Below are 20,318 nucleotides of genomic sequence, written 5' to 3' on the forward strand. Positions count from 1 at the left end.
GCATTTAGCCCTTTTACATTCAAGGTTAATATTGTTATGTGTGAATTTTATCCTGTCATTATGGTGTTAGCTGGTTATTTTGCCCTTTAGTTGGTGCAGTTTCTTCCTAGCCTCGATGGTCTTTATAATTTGGCATGTTTTTGCAGTGGCTGGTACCAGTTGTTTCTTTCCATGTTTATTGCTTCCTTCAGGAGCTCTTTTAGGGCAGGCCCGGTGGTGACAAAAGCTCTCAGCATTTGCTTGTCTGTAAAGTATTTTATTTCTCCTTCACTTATGAAGCTTAGTTTGGCTGGATATGAAATTCTGGGTTGAAAATTCTTTTCTTTAAGAACGTTGACTATTGGTCCCCACTCTCTTCTGGCTTGTAGAGTTTCTGCCAAGGGATCTGCTATTAATCTAATGGGCTTCCCTTTGTGGGTAACCCGACCTTTCTCTCTGGCTGCCCTTAACATTTTTTCCTTCATTTCAACTTTGGTGAATCTGACAATTATGTATCTTGGAGTTGCTCTTCTTGAGGCGTATCTTTGTGGCATTCTCTGTATTTCCTGAATTTGAAAGTTGCCCTGCCTTGGTAGATTGGGGAAGTTCTGGATAATATTCTGCAGATTGTTTTCCAACTTGGTTCCATTCTCCCTGTCATTTTCAGGTACACCAATCAGATGTAGATTTGGTCTTTTCACATAGTCCCATATTTCTTGGATGCTTTGTTCATTTCCTTTTATTCTTTTTCCTCTAAACTTCTCTTCTCACTTCATTTCATTCATTTCATCTTCCATCACTGATACCCTTTCTTCCAGTTGATTGAATCGGCTACTGAGGCTTGTGCATTCATCATGTAGTTCTTGTGCCATGGTTTTCAGCTCCATCAGACCCTTTAAGGACTTCTCTGCTTTGGTTATTCTAGTTAGCCATTCATCTGATTTTTTTTCAAGGTTTTTAACTTCTTTGCCATGGGTTCAAACTTCCACCTTTAGCTCAGAGTAGTTTGATCGTCTGAAGCCTTCTTCTCTCAACTCATCAAAGTCATTCTCCAACCAGCTTTGTTCCATTGCTGGTGAGGAGCTGTGTTCCTTTGGAGGAGGAGAGGTGCTCAGATTTTTAGAGTTTCCAGTTTTTCTGCTCTGTTTTTTCCCCATCTTTGTGGTTTTATCTGCCTTTGTTCTTTGATGATGGTGACGTACAGATGGGGTTTTTGTGTGGATGTCCTTTCTGTTTGTTAGTTTTCCTTCTAAAAGTCAGGACCCTCAGCTTCAGGTCTGTTGGAGTTTGCTGGAGGTCCACTGCAGACCCTGTTTGCCTGGGAGTCAGCAGCAGAGGCTGCAGAACAGTGGATATTGGTGAGCAGCAAATGTTGCTGCCTGATTGTTCCTCTGGAAGTTTTGTTTCAGAGGAGTACCCGGCCGTGTGAAGTGTCAGTCTGCCCCTGCTGTGGGTTGCCTCCCTGTTAGGCTACTTGGGGGTCAGGGACCCACTTGAGGGGGCATTCTGTCCATTCTCAGATCTTAAGCTGTGTGCTGGAAGAACCACTACTCTCTTCAAAGCTGTCAGACAGGTACATTTAAGTCTGCAGAGGTTTCTGCTGCCTTTTGTTTGGCTATGCCCTGCCCCCAGAGGTAGAGTCTACAGAGGCAGGCAGGCCTCCTTGAGCTGCAGTGGGCTCCACTCAGTTCAAGCTTCCCGGCCGCTTTGTTTACCTACTCAAGCCTCGGCAATGGCGGGCGCGCCTCCCTAGCCTCACTGCCGCCTTGCAGTTTGATCTCAGATTGCTGTGCTAGCGAGGAGAGAGGCTCCGTGGGCATAGGACCCTCCATGCCATGCACGGGATATAATCTCCTCGTGTGCCGTTTGCTAAGACCATTGGAAAAGCACAGTATTAAGGTGGGAGCGACCCGATTTTCCAGGTGCCATATGTCACCCCTTTCTTTGACTAGGAAAGGGAATTCCCTGACCCCTTGTGCTTCCCGGGTGAGGCGATGCCTTGCCCTGCTTTGGCTCATGCTTGGTGCTCTGCACCCACTGTCCTGTACCCACTGTCCGACACTCCCCAGTGAGATGAACCTGGTACTTCAGTTGGAAATGAAGAAATCACCCATCTTTTGCATCACTCATGCTGGGAGCTGTATACTGGAGCTGTTCCTATTTGGCCATCTTGGCTCCACCAAACAAAAAAACTTTAATCCATCTTGAGTTAATATTTGTATAAGATGTAAGGAAGGTCTCCAGTTTCTGTTTTCTGCATAAAGCTAGCCAGTTTTTTCAGCACCATTTGTTAAATAGGGATTTTTTTTTCCCCATTGCTTGTTTTGGTCAGGTTTATTGAAGATCAGATGGTTGTAGATGTGTGGTGTTATTTCTGAGGTGTCTGTTCTGTTTCATTGGTCTATATCTCTGTTGTGGTACCAGTACCATGCGTTTTGGTTGCTATAACCTTGTAATATAGTTTGAAGTCGGGTAGCATGATGCCACAAGCTTTGTTATTTTTGCTTAGGTTTGTCTTGGGTGAACAGGCAAACAGGCTCAAATAGTGGGATCACATGCCCAGAGTATCACAGCTAATTAAGAAGTGAACTGAGACTTGAAATGCACTTGTTCTTTCCCTTACCTGAGTCTGTTTTATAACGCATATTAGCACCTATTTAAAGGTAGGAAGTAGAACAATTTGGACACCTTTTTCACAACTTTTTAAGCATTTTAATCATACAGGAAAGACCCTCATCCCATCCTTGAGCTCCTCTCTCATGATGCTGCACCCCATTGCTGACCATATCGTGGGGTGGCCATTAGGAATCAGGTGGGACGTTGGTTTGGGAATAAATAAGCGAGAATTATGTTGCCCAAATTTGCTCATCTAAGAAAGGCTCCTCAACCATTCTGTGTGAAGAGGTTTTTCCAGGGTAGTTTTGCCCTGACTGTGCCGCATCTCAGTCTGACTTTTCTTTTTGAAAATCACTGTATTACTCTTATTAACGGGGGTAATTCTCTTTCTATTTGAAAACAGCCAACTATCCTCTGCAGGTGTCTTGATTTGATTTGCTAGTTCAGATTCTGAAGGTAGCGGTGAGAAAATATTTGGGCCACATTTGAATACCTCATTTTCAGCTGGAGGATATATAGAAATTTCTTAACAATATCTAACTGTTTTCTCAATAACCATTATATTTAACTGTGATGACTTGGAGGGCAGGGCTGGACACAGATGACACAATCTTTGAAGTTTAATTTGGTTGTAAGTATCTTTTTGCTTCATTTTGCTTTGTTTTTGGATACAAGGTCTTGCTCTGGTGCCCAGGCTGGAGGGCAGTGGTGCAATCATAACTCATAATTTGCTTATAACAGTTCTTTAAAAAATATTTTTGGCTGAGTTTGGTAGCTCCCATCTGTAATCTAAACACTTTGGGAGGCCAAAGTGGAATGATCGCTTGATCCCAGAAGTTCAAGACCAGTCTGGGCAACATAAGCAGGCTCAGTCTCTAGAAAAAGATTTAAAAATTGTCTGGGCATAGCATTGCTTGCCTATAGTCCTAGCTACTTGAGAGGCTGAGGTGAAAACATCACTTAAGCCTAAGAGTTTGAGGCTGCAGTGACCCATGACTCAGCCACTGCACTGCAGCCTGGGTGACAGAGACCTGTATGTGTATGTACGAGTGTGTGTTTGTGTGTATATTATATATATATGAAATACATATACGTATATATATATGAAATACATATACGTATATATATATATGAAATACATATACGTATATATATATGAAATACATATACGTGTATATATATGAAATACATATACGTGTATATATATGAAATACATATACGTGTATATATATGAAATACATATACGTGTATATATATGAAATACATGTACGTGTATATATATGAAATACATGTACGTGTATATATATGAAATACATGTACGTGTATATATATGAAATACATGTACGTGTATATATATGAAATACATGTACGTGTATATATATGAAATACATGTACGTGTATATATATGAAATACATGTACGTGTATATATATGAAATACATGTACGTGTATATATATGAAATACATGTACGTGTATATATATGAAATACATGTACGTGTATATATATGAAATACATGTACGTGTATATATATGAAATACATGTACGTGTATATATATGAAATACATGTACGTGTATATATATGAAATACATGTACGTGTATATATATGAAATACATGTACGTGTATATATATGAAATACATGTACGTGTATATATATGAAATACATGTACGTGTATATATATGAAATACATGTACGTGTATATATATGAAATACATGTACGTGTATATATATGAAATACATGTACGTGTATATATATGAAATACATGTACGTGTATATATATGAAATACATGTACGTGTATATATATGAAATACATGTACGTGTATATATATGAAATACATGTACGTGTATATATATGAAATACATGTACGTGTATATATATGAAATACATGTACGTGTATATATATGAAATACATGTACGTGTATATATATGAAATACATGTACGTGTATATATATGAAATACATGTACGTGTATATATATGAAATACATGTACGTGTATATATATGAAATACATGTACGTGTATATATATGAAATACATGTACGTGTATATATATGAAATACATGTACGTGTATATATATGAAATACATGTACGTGTATATATATGAAATACATGTACGTGTATATATATGAAATACATGTACGTGTATATATATGAAATACATGTACGTGTATATATATGAAATACATGTACGTGTATATATATGAAATACATGTACGTGTATATATATGAAATACATGTACGTGTATATATATGAAATACATGTACGTGTATATATATGAAATACATGTACGTGTATATATATGAAATACATGTACGTGTATATATATGAAATACATGTACGTGTATATATATGAAATACATGTACGTGTATATATATGAAATACATGTACGTGTATATATATGAAATACATGTATGTGTATATATATGAAATACATGTATGTGTATATATATGAAATACATGTATGTGTATATATATGAAATACATGTATGTGTATATATATGAAATACATGTATGTGTATATATATGAAATACATGTATGTGTATATATATGAAATACATGTATGTGTATATATATGAAATACATGTATGTGTATATATGAAATACATGTATGTGTATATATATGAAATACATGTATGTGTATATATATGAAATACATGTATGTGTATATATATGAAATACATGTATGTGTATATATATGAAATACATGTATGTGTATATATATGAAATACATGTATGTATATATATGAAATACATATATGTGTATATATATGAAATATATATATGTATATATATAAACAATATGTATGTTAAAAATATGTATGTCAAAAAAAATTCAAGCACAGGAGAAAAGTGAAAGCCCTTGGTGGGGGATGTGGAGAAAGGCGAGTATGGCTCCAGCAACTCAGTGAGACTTGGTTTTCCATCCTGAAGAATTGCCCATCCACACTGAAACCATAGCCTAGCACATGCCAGTTTTCACACTACACCTGCTGGGATACCACTGTGTACCCTTTTTTATAAAACAAAATCTTTCATCTAAGAGAAGGAGAGGAGAAAAGGAGGGTTTCACATTCAAAGCCTTCATTTTTTTAATGAAACAACAGCCACTTGTCATTTCAGTTGTCCAAAAGTGACTGACAGCACTAATACACTTAAGGAATCAACCAAAGAAAATAGGCCTCTCAGGTGAGGAGGAGGCATAATGGTAACTAAACCCAATCCATTCTCAGCTTAGCATGGTGCCCACATCTCAAGAAGTGGTGTTGGCCATGTGAACCGTGTTCACTGGACAAGGCCAGGGGAAAGGAATTTCTAAGACATACAGCACCCTCTAAACACTCCAAAAGACATTCAGCTATACATGTGGCTGAGGACCTGCCTGCTATGCAGAGGGATGACTGAGCAGCAGCCACCAGCTGTAAAAGCTTTAAACTCCTCCTCTCATAGGGACTGGCCACCTGCACACACCCCCCCTCACTTCCTAGGCTCTGGCCATCAGGTGCACCTGGAGGACTGCCTTCCTCCCATCTCATTAGCTCTCCAAGAGTGTCCAGCTCACTCTAAAACCTACCCTAGGATGACAAGTTGTAGATTCTCCTCCATTCTCCCAGAGCAGTGTGACTTCTGAAGAGTACTGCCCAATCTTCTTACCTCAACTGATGTGACAAGGGCTGGTGCCCGGGCAGTTAGATGTCCAGTGACCTAACAGGCTCAGCATGCCCAGGGCCTAGCCCCACAGCCTGGCATCTCTCCCCCACCTAGCCTTCATGCCGGTGTTTTCTCTTCTGTCACCAGTGTCAGGTGATGTTCATCTGTGCCACACTCATGAGCCTGGTAAGCGAGAGGTGGGTAAACTCCAACTGAGTGCCTGTGATGCCACCCTCTTACCTCCCACTCAAGTGACATTATAAGCATAATTTTACATTTGATCTAATTTATGCATATTGTTCTTTTCATAACATTTCTAACAACAGCCCTCACAACCAAATGAGTCTGGGTTACAGAACACACGGGCGAGGCTGGGGTAGCAGGTTTCACTTACTTTATTCCAATGTGAAATGAAAATGTGATGGTTTAAAAACAAGAAAAAGTTATTGATCAACTGTGGGGTTGCTACACTTGCTACCTCACACTCACTTCCTTTGAAACAGGGTATCTGGACAGACCATATTCATAAGTAGAGCTTTGCAAAATTCCAGTCAGACACAGCTCCCTCAGGCTCACAGGGCAGCAACTTCCTTCGCCATGTTGGGCTTTGCCAGCAGGAAAGGGAAGGAGCACAGACAGGGGGTGACAAGGAGCAGCCTGGGGCCTTAGGGATCCCCAAACTCCCCAGAGCTGGTCTCTGTAGAAGGGGCTGCGTGGCAAGGACCAGGTAGGGAGCTGGGCTCCACAGAGAGGTGACAATCACTCCTGTATCTCTAAATTTCCCCCAGGTTCCATGATCCAGCCCTGCTTTCCCCCAGGCCCTTCACCCACCCTATCCCCACTGTGTGTTAGGCAGCTCGGGTCAAAATGGGAGAATAATACATTCAGATTGTAGCCTCTGGGTATTCCCATCTGGCACGCAGGGAGTAGGGAGGCAAGTCAGGGCCTGTGGTTGTGCCTCTTGCTGTGCCTGAGAGCAGGCAGGCCAGGGTTGGCCACTTGGACGTCTGCATGACCGCCACTGCTGACTCCCTCCCTCTCACTCAGAGCTACAACCAGGCCAGGCCTATCATGATTAACAAAACCACTGCAGCTGCCATCCTGTCACAAAACTAATGTGCACCCAATGCCAGCCCTACACAGATCTCTGGCTTCCTATTCCAGGACACAGAAAAGCCTCTTATCTTTTCTACTTAAAATCCAGATTTTAAGCCAGATTGGTCCTGGGGACAGTGGCAGCAAAAGCAGCAGCCAGATGTATACATTCCAGGTGTATACAATCATGGGCTTGGGCACGTTCCACACTTGCTGGAGGATGAGAGGCCTGAGAGGCACCTGTTTCCCAGCTGCTAACTGATGTCCACATACTCCATTCATGTGTCTTCATTTAGGCCTCTGCATCAAATACTGATTGAGCCATTGCAAACATATCTTTTGGGAGGCATCGTTAATTTCAGCACCAGCCCCGACTTGTTTTGGAGGCAGTCAGGAGCTATCTGGTCAGCTCCTAATCTCCCAGGACAAAGGTGCTATCTTTTTGCCAGCACTCACATCCAGCAGCACCATCTCGGGATGTTTTCTTAAAACATGAGCAGCATGAGGTAGTAGGTATGGCATGGCAGGCTCAGGACCATGGGCAGCTGACTGCTGGAGAAGCAGCACAGGGCAGATGCACCTGTGGGTGGCGCCATAACAAGCCAAGGCAGCCACAGCCTCTACCCCCTACAGCCCCAGCCCAGATGGTGTTCAAATCTTCCCGGATGGTATTGGGGTGCCCGATGCCCATCACTCGCCCACTCATTAGCACTGCCTTGTGTTGGTTACTCAGGAGAGGGTGTGGGGGATGTATATCCAGGGTGGCACCACCTCACAGCAAGAGTCCACCTGACTGCAGGCCAGCAAGAAGCCTAGGCAGCTCAACTCTAGACTCTTGGCCTCATCACCTCTGGATGCACTTTCTATGTATACTTTGCACTAAGGTAGCAAAAAGAGGTCAACAGTAGCTGTTGTGACATGAAAGTCTATGCCCCATTAAGACCTTCTAAAATTTTGTTGTCTTAAGCCCCCTTTCTTCTAATAAAATTTTTGCAAATACACAAATACAAGCCTGAAACTACGCTAAATGAAATATTAGGATATTTAAACCCATAAATAAACAGATGAACATGAAAACAGTCACTGTTTGGTTGCAGAGAAAGTGGGAGTCTAAAGTGGCTGACCCCAAAATGGTCTCACCAAGCCCCAGGCAGGCCAGGCAGTCTGAAAACTATAAGGCCACGTGACGGTCACAGAGGATGACAGATCCCATGAGTACTTGTCAGGCAGTGTGTTAGTACTCACAGAGTTTCAGAATGCCTCCTCCCCAATACCCTGTGAGGGGAGGCCCTGCCTCACTAGAGCACAGGAAGTTCCTGAGCTCTTCCCAGAAGATGGTTATCAAAGGGTGGAGCTGGGGGCAGCCCATACAGAACATGTGAGTCCCCCGGGTCTCCCTACCCTCACTCTGCTCCTCCACATAGGGCCCTGAGAGGAATTGAGCAGCCTCCTAACCCCCTTGATAGGATTACAGTCCTGCAGGTCTGGACTCTCCCATTTTGTAGTACCACAGAGGGTGACAATGCAATCCCAGACCCCTCGTTTGCCATCCTTCCATTCCAGGCCAGGCCTAAGGGCCTTTGCTGACACAGCCCAGGGGGTGCTTGAGGCCCATCTTGGCATAGTCACCCATAGTGTTGTGGAATGAGCAAAGAGGTGCAAGTAGGCGTAATCCCCATGGGTGTGGCCTCAGGCATGTTCTACAGGCTCAGGACCTCCCTGATGAGCTCACAATCCTCTTTAAGGAAGCCTGCAGAGCACACACCCAGGAAGCAATGCTCAGATGAGCAGACAGTCCCCAGATCCCCCACCCCATGATGCTCTGTCCCACTTTTCAGAGCTTCTGCATTGGCCAGTCCCCACTGTTTCTGGTGAGATGTCCGAGTTGAAGTGAGCGTTGAAGGCCATAGAGTCAATGGAGCTGACTGCCTTGCACATGTTGTAAATCACCTCCTGGCTCCAAGGGTCAGCTGTGGTGACACCACTTGATGGGAGGTAGAACCATGCCACCATCAGTGTGGCTGGGCTGCCCTGATCTACGCACTCCAGCTCCTTGCTGAGATGTCTGCTTGCTTCTCTCAGGGGCTGGGTCATAAGCCACCTCTGGCAAGGACCAGCTGGCAGGACAGGCTGGGCACTCTCCCCCAGCATCCTCAGCAGCCAGCCCTGTCTGTGCTGTCACCTGTGCTGATGATCTCCAAGGTAAGATTAGGAGAAATTTTTAAGGCAACTTTTTCCCCCTGATTTCTCTATCTTAATAACAGCACTGATAACTTTTAAGCCCCAGCAAGCTGAAACTGTAAGACAAATGAGCTCCTGCCTTAGAAGGGCCAAGATTTGGGAGTGTGTGTCCAGGTGAGAGCCCAATGGTTGTTAGTGAAGAGGGAGAGCTGGATGGCCCTGGCCACTTAGCCTAGTGAAAAGTAGGGCCTTCTCCTTCCAGAGAATCAAAGTCTCAAAGGCCAGAAAAAGATGCTTGGGTGGTCTGCCAAGAAGCAGAAGGCTAGAAGGCCTTGCAGGGGACTCCAGACAGCCTTCAGGGTGCCTGAGAGGGCTGGGCTCATTTCTGCTTTCCTTGCTTTCATCCTGTCAGCAAGAAAACCTGCCTGCAGATAGTAGATGGGCCTGAGGCTGCCAGTCTGTCGGGGCTGTAGGCATTTTGATTGTCGTTCTTTCTTGAAGCAGCCGCTAAGGCCGGTTCTTGCAGAATAGTTCCCTCATTGTCTGCAGCTCTTTGTTTCAGTCCTCCGTCTGCAGAGGGACCAGGGAGAGAGGCAAGGGCTCAGCCTGTGCCCCACAACATGCTCTGAGAAGTCTTTTTTTTTCAGACGGAGGAGAAGTCTCTTTTGTTACCTCCCTAAGGACAGCCTCAAACTTCCAAATGAACAGACCAGCAAGGAGCCTCCAGGAAAGTGTACAGCATTCTGTCTAGTACCCAAGAGGAAGGGGGTTCCCACTGAGGGCAGGACCAGGCTGCATGCACCTGTTCAGGAATGTTCTCCTCATAGTCCAGCCTCAAGGTTTAGGCATTCTCTGTGTGCACGGAGTCCATGACAGCCTCTGCCTGGGAAGCTGTCCAGCTGCACACCTGGAATGGAGTGGTGACCTGGGAGAATGGGTGGTGCTGGACCTTGTGGAAGGCAGGGAAGAGGGAGATACACAGCCCATCAAGCCCAGAACCCTGCCATAGGCTTCTTCTCTGAGACTCCCATCTGCTCTAGGATCTTCTCGCCCTAAGAAGCTACGCTGAGGTCAGATAGAAGCAAATGGGCACCACTCCCAGGGATGCCCCCTGTCACGCTGACAGCTCCCTAGAGGGGACTCACGCAATGGGGACAGATTGTTTGGGCAGAAGCTCTGGAGTTTCGGCTGGCTGGTTCATCTCATAAGCCCCTGTGACATGACACAAGTCAGGGACAGATGAAACAATGACACTACATTTTCTTTCTTTCTTTCTTTTTTTTTTTTGAGATGAAGTCTCACTCTGTCACCCAGACTGGAGTGAAGCAATGTGAGCTCGGCTCACTGCAACCTCCACCTCCCAGGTTCAAGGGATTCTCCTGCCTCAGCTTCCCGAGCAGCTGGGACTACACGCATGCATCACCACACCCAGCTAATTTTTGCATTTTTAGTAGAGACGGAGTTTCACCATATTGGCCAGGCTGGTCTCGAACTCCTGACCTCTTGATCCACCTGCCTTGGCCTTCCAAAGTGTTGGGATTACAGGCATGAGCCACCTCACCTGGCGACCTTACCTTTTCTTTCATGGTGTGACAAAGTGTTTTGTGACATTCAGTCTGCTGTACTTGAGCAGCTCCAGTGGGGAATGGCTTAGGAAGCAGGGGCTGGTGGGCTTGGGGTTGAGTGATAGGCTGTAGACCTACAAGGAGGAAGTGGGCACTGAGCAAATGCCCTGGTTGTCTTTCCACAAACCCAGGACAAGTGGCATCCCACGAGCTTGTAGGGAGCCAGCAGAGACTCACTGGATCCAGTAAAAGCCCCATGTGGATGCAGTGATGCTGCCCTTCTGGTCCTTGTCTGTAATTACAAAGAGGTACATGAGGTCCCCTTGCATCTTGCAGTTACCAGGAAGTGGGTTCCAGTTGCTCATGCTAGGCACTTTTAGGCACTGAAAGCGCTTCAGGAATGGCCAAGTAGAAATAAGCTCTCCACCTCACCGAGGACACTTTTCCTTGCTCCCTTTGGGAGTTCCACCTTCCAGTCATGGCCCTGGAGATACAATGGCCCCTCCTGGGTCCCTGGCAAGATGTATTCAGGTGGCACACAGTGAAAGAGGCTCATCTCCAAGCCATTCTTTCACTTCCCACTGTTTGAGGGACTCGAGGCTGATGGTCAGCACAGGGCCAACCAGGGCCAGATATCTCCACCTAAATTTGACCCTGGTTTGAGTGCCTCCAGGCCAGACCCCTCCAGGTGGGAAAACCTGGTCCTCAGCCTCTGGCCTCCATGCTCCCTTTCCTTCTTTTCAATTCTGGCCCCAATGTCTCCCCCAAGTGTCAGGTAATTGGAGAAGATGCTTGGAAAGAAGAAGCAGCTTTAGTCAGTCCTGCTGAAGGCGGCAGATGGGACCAAGCTCTTGAGCTGGTCTTGGACATGGTTCAAGTGGAAGCAGGCCTTGAGCAGTGTGTGTAGCTCTTTCAGGGAGAGGGAAGTAGGATGTTACCAGGGCCCTATACCTGCATCAGCACAGAAAATAGTTTACAAGATGCTTTCATGGGTGATTTTATTTTTCAACTTTAGGCTTCCATTTTCAAATTCCATAATGAACACATAAGGTGGGGTTCTAATTTCAACACACATACAAAAACAAACACACACACACACACTCCTGTCTGCTAGTGGACAAGGAAACTTTCTTACAAAGAATCTTCTGCCCAATGCCTCTGAAGCACACGTGGGTCTTGGGGAGCTGACAAGGCTAATTGCTTTTCGTGCCCTAGTGTCTTGGGTAGACAGAGCCTTTAGAGCTGTCTTTTTGGGCAGCCCTCATGCAGGGGTGTGCTGAGGACTCCCCAGAGCCTCCAACTTCAGCACCCTCTTCCAATGTGTGTTTCATTGGATTTTAACGGTGGCTGTTTTGGGAAAGAGGAAAGGTTCTGTGATCAATTATGGGCACCATTGAGCTACAAATCGTTTACATAATTGCTCTTAGAAAGCAGGTAAACCCTGGGAACATGAATGGCTTTTCTCCAGGGAACATGAGTACTTGAGAGATTTTGCTTTACAATCAGGCGAATCTCACCACAGCAGTTGGTGGTGCTGCACTGGGCAGACTTCCCCACTCAAATACTGTGAAGCTTTTTAAGTTTTTTTTTTTTTTCAAGACATCATTTATCATTATAGAATTTGATTGGGCTGATATCAAGCCTGCCTTGGTACTGCCTGATTTTTTAGAATCACAACTCTGTTCTTTAACTTGTGGGCTATGAAGTTATAAGGTGCTGGTGTGACAGCCTGAGAAGGAAGCCTGTGCTCCAATCCTATATTCATGTACTCATCCGGGATGCAGAGACCTCAGAGGAGTGGGGAAGTGCTGCCTGGCCCTGCTTATGGAGGCCATCCCCAAGGCAGTCCACCCAACTTCCAAACCAGCCTTCCCTCACGCACAGCCCTGAGCCCTCCTGCAGCTCCTCAGTGCTTTGCAGCCCTGGGAAGTGGTTTGGCATGTTGCTGTCCAGGTGCAGTGAGAAGCAGGTGCAGTGACACATGTCTTCATGGACCATGAGTACTGGGTAAATCTCCTGCACCATCTCCTTAAGTGACACCTGTAGGGAGAAGGCCCCAACAACTCTGATGAGAAACCACATGGCTAGAAGCAAGGACTTACACTTTCCGCAGCTCAAAGTCCTGAGAATCATGCCAAAAATTCTGTTTTCCAATTTTTCAAAATTTATTTTTTTTAGAATCCCAGGCCCCATCTATACATGACATGCCTACTTGCACCTGTCTGTGTGTGCAGAACAGAGTCTGGCCACACTGACTATTCCTGCAGACCAAGAAAAATCCCTATGCAGAGCAGGGGGAGATGGAAGAACTAAGGGAGACAAAATGGCAGCTTTGCCTCCTCTCTTGCCCAGTGCTAAGGTCTCCAGTGCAAACAGATTTTGCCTTCAACTTCGAGTTAACAGCGTACAAAATGTACTCATTTTTACTTTCCCTACTTTCTTATTAACGTTACAAATTATATCTCTCTATATTGTGTGTATTTTCACAGATATTTAAGAATTTTATGTACCATTATTATTACGATAGCAAATTTTATATCTGTATATATATTTACATTTAACAGAGAGTTTTATATTTTCATATGGTTTTATGATGCTGTCCAGCAACATTTAATGTTTCAACATAATTGACTCTCTTCAGCATTTTTTTCTAAGGTTATTCTAGTAGTAAACAACCTTAGATTTTTTATTTCAATATTTGAAAGTATTTATTTTTTCTAATTTTTGAAGTACAGTTTTTTCCAGATCAATTATTCTTGGTTGCTAGTATTTTTTGTTTCATCACTGAAACGTGTAAAGTTCTCAGCATCCCCTCTTTTTCCCCCAAATAACACTTCTGCCATTTTCTTCCTATATTATTTTTATAAGAATCTTTCTCTGAATATATTGGTCTACTTGATGGTGTCCAGTAAGTCTCATATTTCACCCTTATTTTTCTCATTCTTTTCAAAAATTAGTTTCCAGGCCTAAATATTTGTGAATAATACAGGCTTAATTTCCTGATTCATTTTTTGCTCCATTGTTTGCTGTTGTGTCTCTGTAGGGAATTTTTAAACCTCAGTTATTGTATCTTTCAACTCCATAATTTCTGTTGGGTTTTTAGAAAAAGATTTCATCTCTTTGTTGATATCACATTTTGGTCATTTATTATTTTAAATGCTATTCATTTGTCTATTTTTGTTTTATTTTTGTTCACTGAGAATGCTTAAGTTGATTATTTTGAATTCTTTATCAGATATGCAAAAATCTTCATTTCTTAAGATTCAACTTCTGGATATTTATTCTGTTTCTTCCAGTGAAGCATATTTTCCACCTTCTCTGTATGCCTTGTAATTTTTTTTATAAGATCTGGAAATTCATACAACATCCATAAAATCTAGCATTTAAAGACTGGCACCGCTGGGTGCGGTAGCTTATGCCTGCAATCCCAGCACTTTGGGAGGCCGAGACGGGCAGATTACTGGAGGTCAGGTGTTTTGAGACCAGCCTGACTAACATGGCGAAACACTGTCTCTACTGAAAATACAAAAAATTAGCCTGGTGTTGTGGTGCCCACCTGTCGTCCCAGCTACTCAGGAGACTGAGGCAAGAGAATCGCTTGAACCCAGGAGGCGGAGGTTGAAGTGAGCTGAGATTGCACCACTGCACTCCAGCGTGGGTGACAGCAAAACTCCATCTCAAAAAAACAACAAAAAACAAACAAACAAAAAAACAACTAAAAAAACAAAACAAAACAAAACAAAAAACTGGCTTAGTAAAGGGGGGGATACTGACAGCAATCAGCGAGGCTATGGATTTTAGATTCTGGTTGCTTCACAGACGCATTCTCAGATATGTCTTGTTTGGATTTGTGTGTATTTCTAAGTTAAAGAGAATTAGTTTCATTGTTTTTAGATTGATTACCTGTTTTCTTCCTCAGTTGACTCTCTGTGGTATTGCAGTTTCTCTAGTGCTGTAACCCAGCATTCATCTTTCTTCTCATCCGACACAACTGTCATCCGTATGACCCCATCATGTCCTTCAGCACTCCATGTCAGGAGAGAGAGAATCTAGTCATTAGGCAATCTCTCAAAAAGACAAATATTTCAACACATACTCTACAGTTTAAAATCTCTCCTGAGGAAGATGCTGGGAGTTGGGCATTTTCTGGTGAGCCCAATTACTGTTGTGGGGAAGGAAAAAAAAACAAAAACTGTGGTGGACAGTCTGTAGCAAAGAAAAAATTCCTGGAGTGTGAAAAGAGAGGAGGCAAAAGCCATATACAAAGCAAGGTGAAAATAAATGAGCAGGTAACACATAGGAGAGGTCCAAAGGTCACAGAGAAGGCGAGAGTTTAAATGTGGTTTGGTCATCTCTGCTCCAATGGAAATTGTTTTGGAAAAGACTAGTTTTATTTATCTTGCTGTCACAGAGAAACATGTTCCTGTCCTATGCTTACTATGCTCTTCAATCTTCTACAGCTTATTTTCTCCTTCCCAGACTCTTCCAGTGCATTCACACTAAAAATCAAAGTCCTCCCAGAATCTTTAAGAACCTACAGGATCTGATTAGTTTTCATTACTTTTGGGAATCTGGGGAAATCTGTGCACATTTCTGGAGACCTCTATGTTATGCTATTTTTTTTTTTTTTTGAGATGGAGTGTCGCACTGTCGCCCAGGCTGGAGTGCAGTGGCGCAATTTCGGCTCACTGCAAGCTCCGCCTTCTGGGTTCACGCCATTCTCCTGCCTCAGCCTCCCGAGAAGCTGGGACTACAGGCGCTCACCACCACACCAGGCTAATTTTTTTTTTTTTTTGTATTTTTAGTAGAGACGAGGTTTCATCGTGTTAGCCAGGATGGTCTTGATCTCCTGACCTCGTGATCTGCCCGCCTCGGCCTCCCAAAGTGCTGGGATTACAGGCGTGAGCCACCGCCCCCGGCATGTTATGACATTTTTTAATAAATCTGTGGTGCTTCAAGTCAGAAGTGTATGAGGGGAGTTGTGGAGGCATTGGGAGGCATTGGGATTTGGTTTAGAAATTCCAGGAAGAGTAGTGCAAAAGGCGTGTGAGCAAGGTGCTCGGAGATGTCGCGGCAAGCCGTCGTTGCTTCTGAACAGCCTGCTCACCGGTACACCAGGGGTTGGAAAAAGCACACTAGGCAAAGAAGTTGCATCAATATCAGGACTGAAATACATTAATGTGGGTGATTTATCTTGAGAAGAGAAATCCTATGATGGCTATGATGACGAGTGATTGTCCCATTTTAGACGAAGACAGAGTAGTTGATGAGTTAGATAACAAATGAGAGAAGGTGGAGTTATTGTTGATTACCACGGTTGTGACTTCTTCCCTAAACGCTGGTTTCATATAGTTTTTGTGCTGAGAACAGATACCAATGTATTGTATGAAAGACTTGAAACAAGGGGTTATAACGGGAAAACTCTAACAGACAATATTCAGTGTGAGATTTTTCAAGTTCTTTATGAAGAAGCCACAACATCCCACAAGGAAGAAATCGTGCATCAGTTGCCCAGCAATAAACCAGAAGAGCTAGAAAATAATGTAGATCAGATTGGCCGGGGTCGGTGACTCATTCCTGTAATCCCAGAACTTTGGGAGTCGGAGGTGGGTGAATCACGAGATCAAAAGGTCAAGACCATCCTGGCTAACACCGTGAAACACCGTCTCTACTAAAAATAATAATAATAAAAAAAATTAGCCCGGATGTGGTGATGGGCGCCTGTAGTCCCAGCTACTCAGGAGGCTGAGGCAGGAGAACGGCGTGAACCCGGAAGGCGGAGCTTGCAGTGAGCCGAGATCGCGCCACTGAACTCCAGCCTAGGAAAAAAAAAGAAAGAAAAGAAAAGAAAAGAATGTAGATCAGATCTTGAAATTGATTGAGCAGTGGATCAAAGATCATAACTCTTGACTTATAAGGCCAGCTACTTTATAATCACTCTTGTTGATATCGCTCTGCCGACATCATAGAAATTGTTCAAGTATATCAGTAACACTTTATTAAAATCATGCTGCAGGACTAGCAAGTGGATAATATATAGGTTTATGCCTGTGTTTCTTTTTCTCCATGAGAAACCTAAACATCTGAAATATAATGAATAAATATTATTAAGGATTGAGACAAAAACTGTAATTTTAATACTTAAATTGCTAAAGAATAAATCAATCTGACAAAATGAGTGGATATCTTTTAAGTTTATTACAGAAAAAAATGCAGACGATCTCTTAAAATAAAACTAAAGACTAAAGAGAAAGCATCAGAGTATTCTTTTTTTCTTTCTTTAAATTAGAAAATAGGGGAAGTGTTGTACTCTATACAAAATTCAAAAGGTACAAAGGAGCATATTGAAAAGTTAGGTCTTCCTTCCAGACCACCATATCCCCAGGCATTCCAGGATCTTTCACTTTAGGAAATAATGGAACTTATTTCCCATATGTCTTTTCAGAGTTTTTATGCCTGGACAGTGTATACGTATGTGTGTACATTTTTTTAAGAATATAGTAGTATATTGCAAACACTATTCTGTAGCTTTCTTTTCTTACTTAATATATTTGGAGATTATACCATCTCAGTACAGACCGCCCTGTTCTTTTCTTTTTTAGCTGAGATATACATATCATACAATAAAAGTTACAATTTTGACGTGTATAATCAGAACTGGGTATGGTGGCTTATGCCTGTAATCCCAGGAGCTGAGGAGGCTGAGGTGGAGAATTTCTTGAGGCAGGAATTCAAGAACAGCCTGGGCAACTTTGTGAGACCTTAGACTCTAAAAATAAACATAAATAAAATGTATAATCCGTTGGTTTTTAGCTTATTAAAAAGGTTATGACTGTCACCACTGTGGGAGAAGCAGTGATGATAAAGAGAAATCCTATACCCTTTAGCAGTCACTCTCTATTCTTTCCTCCTCCTCCCTTTGCAGTCACTAGTCTACTTTCTGTCTCTATGGATTTGCATATTCTGGGTATTTCATATAAATGGGATTATACAATAAAAATGAAAGAAATTCCAGGAACACCAGACAGATGACATTTGTTTTCTGCTTTATAATTTCACAACCTATGAAGGTTTAAAACATTATTCTACAAAAAATTTGACTGAAAACTTTATGCCTAATCTTAAACATTTAAACTCTATATGCCAACAATCTCTACTGTAGGGCGATTTATTGTATGTACTCATTTTATGGATTCCTTACAAAAACTTTTCCCATAAGGGAAATTAGAACATTGCTGAACATATATTGAATTCCCAATTATTAACTTATTTCTCATTTATTATTTTGTGATTCTGTCTTCTTTAACATAAAGATTACCATGACTGTGTTTTCACTTTCTGAATTGTCATATGTCTGTAATTTGTCTGTAATCTTAGTTTTAGAAGTTCTACAATAACATGATCAAGGCCTGGCACAGTGGCTCACGAATGAAATCCCAGCACTTTGGGAGGCAGAGGCGGGTGGATCATGAGGTCAGGAGTTTGAGACCAGCCTGGCCAACAAAATGAAACCCCAACTCTACTAAAAGTAAAAAAAAATTAGCCGGGCGTGGTGGCGTCTGCCTGTAATCATAACTACTCGGGAGGCTGAGGAAAGAGAATCGCTTGAACCTGTGAGGCAGAGGTTGCAGTGAGCCAAGATCGCGCTACTGCACACCAGCCTGGGCAAAACAGCAAGACTCCATCTCAAAAAATAAATAAATAAAATAACATGCTCAAATGTATATGTTATATATAAATTATATCATTTATTAAAATATTTGTCTTGTATGTTTCATCGACTTTAGGCACAGTGTTATTATTAGCATTTCCATCCGGTTTCCTCAACTTTTACCTGAATGATAGAACAACTTATAACCAATTTTACTTTATATACCAATGTTTTATACTCTATTTACTATATATATATATAGTTATTGTATTTAGAAATGTAAGATTTTTCTTCTAAAGGCTGGATTACAGCCTTACAATTTTGTAAGAAAAGCAGCAATGGGCTGGGCATGATGGCTTACATCTGTAATCCCAGCACTTTGAGAGGTCAAGGCGGGTGCATCACCTGAGGTCAGAAGTTTGAGACCAGCCTGACCAACATGAAGAAACCCCATCTCTACTAAAAATACAAAATTAGCTGGGCGTGGTGGCTCATGCCTGTAACCCCAGCTACTCGGGAAGCTGAGGCAGGAGAATAGCTTGAACCCGGGTGGTGGAGGTTTGCAGTGAACCGAGATTGGACCATCACACTCCAGCCTGGGCAACAAGAGTGAAACTCCGTCTCAAAAAAAAAAAAAAAAAAAAAAAAAAAGAAAGAAAGAAAAGAAAAAATGAAAAGCAGAAATGTATCAATGTATCAGTAGCATAATTTAAAAGTTTCTCTAGTATTACTGAAATGCTTTTTTTCTTTTTTTTTATTTAATGGAAAAATTTATTTTTTCTTTCTTTTTTTTAAGTTTTTTTTTCTTTTAATACTTAAAGTTTTAGGGTACATGTGCATATTGTGCAGGTTAGTTACATATGTATACATGTGCCATGCTGGTGCGCTGCACCCACTAACTCGTCATCTAGCATTAGGTATATCTCCCAATGCTATCCCTCCTCCCTCCCCCCACCCCACAACAGTCCCCAGAGTGTGATGTTCCCCTTCCTGTGTCCGTGTGATCTCATTGTTCAATTCCCACCTATGAGTGAGAATATGTGGTGTTTGGTTTTTTGTTCTTGCGATAGTTTACTGAGAATGATGGCTTCCAGCTTCATCCATGTCCCTACAAAGGACATGAACTCATCATTTTTTATGGCTGCATAGTATTCCATGGTGTATATGTGCCACATTTTCTTAATCCAGCCTATCATTGTTGGACATTTGGGTTGGTTCCAAGTCTTTGCTATTGTGAACAATGCAGCAATAAACATACATGTGCATGTGTCTTTATAGCAGCATGATTTATAGTCCTTTGGGCATATACCCAGTAATGGGATGGCTGGGTCAAATGGCATTTCTAGTTCTAGATCCCTGAGGAATCGCCACACTGACTTCCACAATGGTTGAACTACTTATACAACAGTGTAAAAGTGTTCCTATTTCTCCACATCCTCTCCAGCACCTGTTGTTTCCTGACTTTTTAATGATTGCCATTCTAACTGGTGTGAGATGGTATCTCATTGTGGTTTGATTTGCATTTCTCTGATGGCCAGTGATGATGAGCATTTTTTCATGTGTTTTTTGGCTGCA

The 20,318-nt window shown here is 42.5% G+C and overlaps 1 pseudogene; it reads left to right on the forward strand.

Moving 5' to 3' along the window:
• The first annotated feature begins 6,370 nt into the window (after positions 1 to 6,370).
• Positions 6,371 to 17,002, forward strand: LOC101124787 (adenylate kinase isoenzyme 6-like; annotated as a pseudogene).
• Positions 17,003 to 20,318: the final 3,316 nt, after the last annotated feature.

Source organism: Gorilla gorilla, chromosome 10 (assembly GCF_029281585.2).
Source record: "Gorilla gorilla gorilla isolate KB3781 chromosome 10, NHGRI_mGorGor1-v2.1_pri, whole genome shotgun sequence".
NCBI classification, from domain to species: Eukaryota; Metazoa; Chordata; class Mammalia; order Primates; family Hominidae; genus Gorilla; species Gorilla gorilla.